At 37.8% G+C, this 10758-nt stretch overlaps 1 pseudogene; it reads right to left on the reverse strand.

Moving 5' to 3' along the window:
* LOC129053247 (heat shock transcription factor, Y-linked-like) overlaps nucleotides 1-10171 on the reverse strand; it is a 29942-nt pseudogene extending 19771 nt beyond the window's left edge.
* Nucleotides 10172-10758: the final 587 nt, after the last annotated feature.

Consider the following 10758-nt stretch of genomic DNA (forward strand, 5'->3'; position numbering starts at 1 on the left):
TTTCATAAGTTTTTGGAGATTAGTATGTATACCTTCCCATTTCTCCCCCTTTTTAAACCTAGACTGTGATGGTTCCCTTTGCTCATCATCAGACTTCTGATTATTAAAATTTTCTGTGTCATCCTGAAACTCCTGTTCCTTCCTCCTCAGTGGGGAAGCACTTCAGTGCTGTTTTAATTACCAACCACAATGACCAAGTTGAGAAAGGAATATTGTGGCTCTCTCATGCTAATTTTAAGTCTGATCCAACCTTATACCAATCTTTTACATGCCTGGTTCCATATTCCATGAACCAAGGAGAATACTCTTCTATGAGATGGAACAAAGATGTGAGATTTCAGATACTCACAATTGCCCCACTGTAGCACAATAACTGTGTCAACAGGCATAAGTAATTAGCCAACTTACTTTCAGCCTGACCCAGATTTTCCTGAGGTTACCATGGAATTCTCCACAGAGCCTGAAGTGAAAACCTACGTGGGTGTCCTTTGTCAGTCATGCTCCACTTTCCATGCTCTGGCATTTCTTCACCGTATTATTGTAGAGATTACAGGGAGACCTGTGTTGGGTGCCAGATGTTGGGGAAACAAGCCCCCTCCTACCCAGTGGGTACCCTGACTCTGGTGGAGAAAAAAAGAGTTAGGCAGAGTAAGTGTTTAAAAGGTGGGTCTAGGGGATTGGAGCATTGAAGGATTCCTCATAGCCTGGAGCCCTCAGGCTCCACCCAATTTATTGGTATACGGACAGTTTGTTCTTACAGCAGATGGGAGGGGGAGGAAGGAATGAGGAAAAGGATTAATCAGTGAAGGAGATCTTGTGAGTCATTCAATAAGATGTATAGCAGTGGTGATTTCTGTGAATTTCCTTGAGAGGCGTGTGTCTAAACTACTTAAGATCTTCAACTTATTGGGACTGAAACAGGTGCGAGCAGGTTTTAGGAGAAGCCAAGATGTTTGGCTATACTCCACTGCTTCAAGGGAGCATTATCTCCCTGAGAAAACTGTGGAATGCTGCTGAGTGGTTATGCTCTTGGGGCATAAAAACCTGAAGGCAATAAGGAGAATTTTCTCCTCAGAGACCAGCCATGGCTTTCCATGTGTGTCTCACACAGGGGAGACCAACACAACTGGCACCCCAGAAACCCTCCTTCTCACATTTCCAACCACATAAATCAAAAGAAAGGTTTAACTTTGTGAGATGAATCCACACATCACAAAGCATTTTCACATTTTCTTTCTAATTTTTTGCTGGGGATATTGGGTTTTTCCACATAAGCCTGAATGGACTCCTAAATATCCCTATGCAGATTCTCCAAAAAGAATGTTTTTAACCTGCTGAATCTAAAGAAAGGTTTAACTCTGTGAGATGAATCCACACATGACAAAAGCAGTTCACGGATAGCTTCTTACTAGTTTTTACCTGAGGATATTCATTTTTTTCCCAGTAGGTTTTAATGGGCTGCCAAAAATTCCTTCATAGATCCTCCAAAAGACTGTTTTTAACCTGCTGAATACAAAGAAATATTTAACTCCATGAGATGAATCCACACATCACAAAGCTGTTACACAGATTCTTTCTAGTTTTTACCTGTGGAAATTCAGTTTCTCCTCATGGGCCTTAATGTGCTCCCAAAAATCCCTTTGCAGATTCTCCAAAAAGAGTGTTTCCAACCTGTTAAATCAAAACAAACTTTTAATTCGGTAAGATGAATCCACACATCATAAAACAGTTTCATAGAAAGTTTTTTCTAGTTTTTACCTGGGGATATTGGGTTTTTCCCCATATGCCTCAATGGGCTCTCAAATGTCCCTTTGCAAATTTTCTAGAAAGATTGTTTCCAACCCATTGAATCAAAGAAAACGTCTAACTCTGTGAGAAGAATCAGTAAACCACAAAGTAGTTTTACAAATAGCTTCTTTCAAGTTTTTACGTGGTGATATTTTATTTTTCTCATTGGCCACAAAGGGCTTCAAAACGTCCCTTTGCAGATCCTCCATAAAGACTATTTCAATCTGCTGGGCCAAAAAAGAGGTTTTTCACTATGAGATGAATCCTCACATCACAAAGCAGTTTCACAGATACCTCTTCCTAGTTTTCACCTGGGAATATTTGGATTTTCCCCATAGGCTTCAATGGGCTGACAAATATCCCTTAGCAAAACCTCTAAAAAAGAGGGTTTCCAATCTGCTGAATCAAAAGAAACTTTTAACTCTATGAAATGAATCTACACATCACAAAGGAGTTTCACAGAGAGCTTTTTTCTTGTCTTTACCTGGAGATATTCAGTTTTTCCACATGGGCCTCAGTGGTCTCCCAAATATACCTTTGCATATACTCCAAAAAGAGATTTTCTTTTTCTTTCTTTCTTTTTTTTTTTTTTTGGAGATGGAGTCTTTCTCTGTCACCCAGGCTGGAGTGCAGTGTTGCAATTTCTCACTCACTGCAAGCTCCACCTCCCAGGTACATGCCATTCTCCTGCCTCAGCCTACCAAGTAGCTGGGACTAAGGCAGCCACCACCATGCCTGGCTAATTTTTTTTTTTTTGTATTTTTAATAGAATGGTGTTTCACCATGTTAGCCAGGACCGTCTTGAACTCCTGACCTTGTGATCCACCCAGCTTCACCTCCCAAAGTCCTGGGATTAGAAGCATGAGCCACCCCACCCAGCCGAGATTTTCTAACTTGCTGAATCAGAAGAAAGGTTTAATTCTGAGATGAATCCACAAATCACAAAGAAGTTTCACACATAGCATCTTTCTAGTTTTTACTTGAGAACATTCTGACTTTCCCCATGATCTTTTATGGGATCTAAAATGTCCCTTCACAGATTCTCCAAAAGAAAAAAAAAAAGTGTTTTCAACTTGTCCAATCAAAAGAAAGTATTAACTCTGTGAGATGAATCTGAAAATCACAAAGCAATTTCACAGATAGATTCTTTCTAGTTTTTAATCATGGGATATTCCATTTTACCCCATTGGCCTCAATGGACTTCCAAATATCCCTTCACAGATCCTCCAAAAAGTGTGTTTCCAACCTGCTGAATCAAAAGAAAGTTTTAACTCTGTAAGATGAATCCACACATCACCAGGCTGTTTGACAGACAGCTTGTTTTTAGTTTCTACCTGGGTACATTCTATTTTTCCACATGGTCTCCTAGGCTCCTAAATTTACCTCTACAGACTCCCCAAAAAGAGTGTTTCCATCCTACTGAATCAAAAGAAAGTTTTAACTCTGTTAGATGAATCCACACATCACAAAGCAGTTTCACAGACATCTTCCTTCGAGTTATTCCTTGGGATATTTGGTTTTTCCCCATGGGCCTCAATGAGCTCCCAAATATCCCGTCATAGATTCTCCAAAAAGATTCTTTCCAACCTGCTGAGTCAAAAGAAAAGTTTAACTCTCTGAGATGAATCCAGACATCATGAAGCCATTTCTCATACATTTTCTTTCTAATTTTTATCTGTGATATTCTGTTTTTCCTCTAGGCCTCAATGGGGTCCAAAATGTCCCTAGGCACATATTCCAAAAAGAGTGTTTCCAACCTGCTGAACAGAAAGGACGCTTTACTTCTGTTAGATGAATCCACACATCACAAAGTAGTTTTACACATAACTTCTCCCTAGTATTTACCTCGGGATATTCAGTTTTTCCCCATATGATTCAATGGGCTCCCAAATGTTCCATTGTAGATTCTCCAGAAAGTGATTTTTATCTGCTGAATCAAAAGAAAGGTTTATCTCTGTGAGATGAATCCACACATCACGAAGTGGGTTCTTTGATAGCTTTTTTCTATTTTTTACCTGGGGATATTGCACTTTTCCCCATAATCTTCAACAAGTTCCCAAGTGTGTCTTCTCAGATTCTGAAAAAGAGTATTTTGAACTTGCTGAATAAAAAGAAAAGTTTAACACTGTGAAATGAAGCACACTTCACAAATCAGTTATACCAATAGCTTCTGTATAGTTTTTACCTGGGTATATTTTGTTTTTCCCTATGGGCCTCAATGGGCTCCCAAATGTCTTTTTGCAGATTCTCCAGAAAGAGTGTTTCCAACCTGCTGAATCAAAAGAAATGCTTAACTCTGTGAAATGAATCCACACAAAACAAAGCAGTTTCACAGATACTTTATTTCTAGTTTTTACCTAAGGATACGTGGTTTTTTCTGCATGGGCCTCAAAGGTCTCTTAAATGTCCCTTATCAGAATCTCCAAAAAGAGCATTTCTAACCTGCTGCATCAAAAGAAATGTTTAAACTCTGTGAGATATAGCCACACATCACAAAGCAGTTTTACAGATAGCTTCTTTCTAGTTTCTAACTGAGGATATTCAATTTTTTCCCTTAAGCCTCAAAAGTGTCCCAAATGCCCCTTTGTAGATTCTCCAAAGAGAGTGTTTCCATACTGCTGTATCAAAAGAAATGTTTCACTCTGAGAGATGAATCCACATATCACAAAACAGTACCACAGAGAGCTTCTTTCTAGTTTTTACCTGGAGATATTCCATTTTTCCTCATAGGTCTCAATGGCCTCCAAAATGTCCCTTCACAGATTCTTCAAAAAGAGGGTATCCAATCTGCTGAATCAAAAGAAATGTTTCACTTTGTGAGATGAGCCCACATATCATAAAGCCATTTCACAGATAACCTCTTTCTAATTTTTACCTTGGATATTCAGTTTTTTCCTGATTGTCCTCAATGGGCTTTCAAATGTCCCTTTGGAAATTTTCCAAAAAGAGTGTGTCCAACCTGCTGAATCAAAAGAAATGTTTAACCCTGTGAGGTGAATCCAGACATCACAAAGCAGTTTCATGGATAGCTTCTTTCTAGTTTTTTCCTGGGGATATTCTGTTTTTCCCCACTGGCCTCAAAAAGCTCCAAAATGTTCCTTTGCAGATTCCCCAAAAAGAATGTTTCCCACCTATTGAATCAAAGCAAAATTTAACACTGTGAGATGAATCCACACATAACAAAGCAATTTCACAGGTAGATTCTTTCTAGTTTATACCGGTGGATTTTCAGTTATTTCCCTTAAGCTTCAAAGGGTTCCAAAATGTACCCTCACAGATCTCCTGAAGGAGTGTTTTCAACCTGCTGAATTAAAAGGAAGGCTTACCTCTGTGAGGTTAATGCATACATCACAACACAGTTTGATACATAGCTTCCTTCCAATTTTGATATGGGGATATTTTGTTTTTACTCTAGGCCTCAATGGGCTCCAAAATGTCCCATCACATGTTCTCCAAATACAGTGTTTTTTAACTGCTGAATCAAAAGAAAGGTTTAACTCTGTGAGATCATTCCACACATCAAAAAGCAGTTTCACATACAGTTTTTCCAATTTTTATCTGGGGATACACAGTTTTTCTCAATAGGCCTTGATGAGCTTCTCAATGTTCCGTCACAGATTTTCCAAAAAGAGTATTTCCTACATGCTGAATCAAAAGAAAGATATAACTTTGCAAGATGAATCCACACATCACAAAATTTCACAAATATCTTATTTCTAGTTTTTATCCAGCATGTTTTTTTTTTTCATAACCCACAATGGACCCCCAATGTCCCTTTACAGATTGTCTAACAAGAGTGTTTCCAACCTCCTGAAAAATAATAAAAAAAAAAGTCTGTAAGATGAATCTGCACATCACAAGGCAATTTCACAAAGAACTTCTTTATAGTTTTTATCTTGGGATATTCCATTTTCCCCCAAAGGCTGCAATGGGCTCCCAAATGTCCCTTTGCAGATTCTCCAGAAAGAGTGTTTCCAACCTGGTGAATCTAAAGAAAGATTTAACTCTGTGAGATGAATCTTCACATCACAAAGTAGTTTCACAGAAAGCTTCTATCTTTTATCTGGGGATAGTTGATTTTCCCCATAGGTTTAAAAGGACTCCCAATGGTCTCTTCACAGATTATCCAAAAAGAGTGTTTCCAAGCTGTTTAATAAAAAGAAAGGTTTAACTCTGTGAGATGAACCCACACATCACAAAACAGTTTCATAGATAGTTTCTTTCTAGTTTTAATCTTGGAATATCCAATTTTCCTCCATAGGTTTCAATGGAATCCCAAATGTCCCTTCACAGATTCTTCAAAAAGAGTGTTTTCAACTTGCTGAATCAAAGAAATGTTTAGCTCTGTGAGATGAATCCACACATCACAAAATAGTTTCACAGATACCTTCTTTCTAACTTTTATCTGGGAATATTCAGTTTTTCTTCATAGGCCTCAAAGGACTCCCAAATGTTGCTTCACAGATTCTACAAAAAGAGTATTTCCAACCCGCTAGATTGAAATAAAAGTTTAACTCTATGAGATTAATCCACACATCACCAAGTAGTTCCACAGATAGCTTCTTTCTAGTTTTCATCTGGGGATATTCTTTTCTTTTCAAAAGACCCCCAATGACCTCTGAAATGTCCCTTTGCAGATTCCCCAAAAAGAGGGTTTACAATCTGCTGAATCAACAGGAAGGTTTAGTTCTGTGAGATGAATTTACACATCCCAAATCAGTTTCACAGATAGCTTCTTTCCAGTTTTATCTGGGGATATGTAGTCTTTCATCATAGACTTCATGGGCTATAAAATGTCCCTTCACAGATACTGTTAAAAGAATGTTTCCCACCTGCTGAAAGAAAAGAAAGTTTTACCTCTGTGAGATGAATCCACACATCACAGACATTTCACAGATAGTTTCTTTCTAGTTTTTATTTGTGGATATTTGGTAGTTCACTATAGGCCTCAAAGGACTCCCACATGTCTCTTCATAGATTCTCCAAAAGTTTTCCTAACTGTTGGATCAAAGAAAAGGTTTAACTCCGTGAGATGAATTCACACATCACAAAGCAGTTTCAGAGATAGTTTCTTTCCAGTTTTTGTGTGGGGATAGTAGGTTTTTCCCCATAGGCTTTTATGGGCTCCCAAATGTCCCTTTGCAGATTCTACAATTAGAGGGTTTCCAACCTGCTGAATCAAAAGAAAGGTTGAACTCTATCAAATGAATCCACACATCAAAAGTCAGTTTCACAAAGAGCTTCTTTAGGTTTTTATTTTAGGATATTTTGTTTTTTTCCATAGGCCACAAAGGGCTCCCAAATATCCCTTTGCCACTGGGAATTGTTACTGCAAATAAAGGAACAAGTGGTAAGGAGACAGCTAATTCTTTCAGGCAAGGACCTGCCAGTCAAAACAGAAGATGAAAAAGAACTTTTAGAAGCATGGAAAAATTATAAGTAGACCTAAAAAAGAGCATCATAGTTGAAATGATAACCAGTGATGCTAATCTCAGTAAGTCAAAATTATTGCATCTCTAGTGAACAATACTGTGACCTACCCTTTTAGAAAAAGTTGTGGTGAGGAAAAAATAAAAATTAATGCCACAACACCAAGAATGTTCATTTTGACAATGAAAATAAGTGCTATATTTGTAAGTCCCAGTCAACATTGACTAATTCACATACATACGTGTATATATATACACACACATACATATATGTATTAAGTACTGTGTTACATCAGTGCTGGTTGTCTAAGACAGACAGACAGACAGGAAAATTAATGCGATAGACAAGAAGCACTATCCTGGAAGGAGTGATGTCTGTGTTGTAGTAGTCTTAAGTAGGCAAACTGGGGAGAGACTTTTGTCTCCAAGAAAATAATGGGACTCAAGTTACCAGATGGAAAAGGGCATGTCTGAAAGTGGAATGGTCTGAATGTCTCACTGTGGTGAAACAGAAGGACATAAAGCTGAAAGGAAAACAAATATCAGGTCTGGAAGGGATTTATTTAGCCATGCTGAGGATCGGGACTCAGAATCTAAAAGGTGTTAATCCTGACAAAAAGCAATTAAATCTGACTTTGTATGGAGCACGAAACCAATGTGATGAAATTCTGCAGTAGAGGTGGGGTATGGTGGCTCAAACTTGTAATCTCAGCAGTTTTGGGGGCCATGGTGGGTGGATCAAATGCAGCCACGAGTTCAAGACCATCCTGGCCAACATGGTGAAACCCTATTTCTACTAATAATATAAAAATTAGCCCAGTGTGGTGGGCATGTGTTTATGTGAGCCTCTATTCCCTTTGTGTCATGCAAATTTTTGCCCTCATTTGATTTATGCCAGACTACTTTAGAAGTCACTTATTACTTTTTCCTAGCTCCAGTTGTTTCCTTTCCTTTGCCTGCTGTCATTGTTTGATATGTCCCCTCCAAATTTCACATTGAAATTCTGTGTCCATTGAGATAGTGTTGGGAGGTAGGATGTTTGAGAGGTGATTAGCCATGTATGCTCAACCCCATGACTGAATTGATGGTGTTATCTGGAGAAGAAGTTAGTTATTCTGTGAGTGGTCTTTGATGAAGGATGAGTTTGGTCTCAATTTTCTGTTCATCTCATGCCCTTTGCCATATGAGGTCAACCTGCCATGTTGTAACATAGAAAGAAGATCTCATGAGATGCAGCCCCTCGGACTTCCCCACCTCCAGAACCATGAGCAAAATAAGTCTTTTTACAAATTAGTCAGGCAGTGGTGCTGTGTTGTTTCAGCAGCAAATGGACCCAAAGACTTTATTATTTTTTCCTCTTTAGAGAACTAAATTAGTTAACTTACATAGGAGCACATCAAATTTTCTTACAAATGATCAAAACGCCCATATATACTTTTACAAAAAGTAGTAAAATAGCCTGACACTGAAAGAAAACACCATTCTACTTTTAACTATACTTTGAGAAATAGAGAAAAAAGGAAACATAAAAGTCGACATGCAGTTTTATTGTTCAGTAAGATAATTGCAGAAATTTTTGGATTTTTTTGGTCAATGTAAATGTTAGTCTCTGTTGTCCCGCATAACCTGGTACACTTTTAATGGAAGATCATTTGTAATCAGGGTGATATTTGTCCAGTTGTGATGGTTGAAGATCTGGCCTGGAATGAGGGACCGCTGATGTATCAGGTATCATAGGCATTTGCAACCACGAGTTGCCTGCTGGTAGCAGGTTAAGACGTGTAGCCTCGTTGACTGATATCACAGGATATCTTGTTGGAAGAGCAGATTGTTCCACTATCAGCCCCAGATAATGGTTTTACTAGGGAGATGTGTTAGGGTATTGAGAAATTGTGGTTGTAATGAAATTCACAATGTGGCCACTTGCTTGGATGCAGGTGCTATGAGAGTGCACATGAATAGTGGTCAACTGATTCAAAATAGCATGTTGATCTTTTGTAATTTGTTGAGACAAGTGGCAATAACAAACATAACACTTAAAATATCAGATTTCTGCTTCATCACACAAACTTAATGTCATCAAATAATTCATGAACATGGTTTACTATCTTCAGAAATGTGCTTTTGGGAAAAAAGCACTCAAGTTGTTAAGCCCTCAAGTGAAAACATGTTATGTATTAATAGTAACATTGCATTAAGTGGCTTTGGTACATATATTTTGATAAATGAGCTTCAAAGTTGTTAGCAAAATTCCTTAAAACCCTGAAAGGTTAATGCTCAAGCTGAACTCAATAATTTCAAAAAAATGAATAATTTTTACATTAGTGTTTTACATAATTTTCAAAATGTGATCTTACTGCATGTATTAATATATTTACTGGTATACAAAGTAAAATTACATATATACTCTATGTAAAGTGTTAACTGAAATATGCTAAATACCTTGCTTAAGACAATGGATTCATTCTCTTCTGCCAGAAAGGTGGCTAGAAAGGCAGATCTTTGAAAATTCTGTAAATTTTACTAAATCCATAAAGGCTGAGCTGTCAAACAAAACTTTTGATACTGTCAGCTTGAAATATTCTGTAAGGAGCCTTTCTATGCAAAATTTCTTTCTTGAAGAGTTCTTCATTAGTCACTATGCAAGTTCCATTCTCATCCCACAGAATAGACTTGAATTGGTCATTCTCAAATATTTTCCAACGTTTCCTGGGAAAGGTCGGAGAAAAAAAATCATTATCTTTATCTGGCTCAGAGACACACACTCGGTAACATGGCCATTTTAACAAGGATTCTTGTGACAAAACCTGAACAGCATTTTCTTCAATGATTGACCTTAAGTCTGAGTCCGCAGGGAATGTGTGTTTACACAGTGGAGACCTAGTGGAGGCTTCTGAATCATTTAATTCATCTCTGGGAGAAACAACTTGAGTTTCTGAAGAAACACGTGCCATCTCAAATATTTCTTTAGATATTCTTCCAGCCTGTATGGTTTTCAAGAGTGCAAATTGAAACACTGCCTCAGAAGGCCTACGAAGGTAAAGCAATCTAAAGCATCACTCTAGTATATGTCAAGCTGAGTAGCAAACACATCACAAGAGGAATTTGGTCTCCTAGCAACCAACAAAAATCTGGCTAAAAGAATTTCCTTCCCAGTCTGAGAAATGTATCCAGTGAAAATAAAATATAGATTGCTCACTTACATACTGTAGGCTGCAAAATCTCATCCCTGTAGCAGCATTTAAATAAATAAGAAAATAATGTCCTCAGTCCCTGAAATAAATGTAATAATTCTCTCCCTGACACACACACTCTTACTAAATTGGTGAGAGGAGCACAGGGCCTGGTAATTGCAAAATGAAAAAAAAAAAAGGAAAAGGAAAAGAAAAATGAACAATTTTAAAACCTCTATGACTTTGGCATGTTGGATTGAAAACTGTTGCAGTGCAAAACCCATGTGGTAAAAAGGCATAGCCATAGAGATAAAAGGTAGGTTACTGGTTATCAGGGACTGAGAAATAAAAAGAAGTCTTTAGTAGAT

Source organism: Pongo abelii, chromosome Y (genome assembly GCF_028885655.2).
Source record: "Pongo abelii isolate AG06213 chromosome Y, NHGRI_mPonAbe1-v2.0_pri, whole genome shotgun sequence".
Lineage (NCBI taxonomy): Eukaryota > Metazoa > Chordata > Mammalia > Primates > Hominidae > Pongo > Pongo abelii.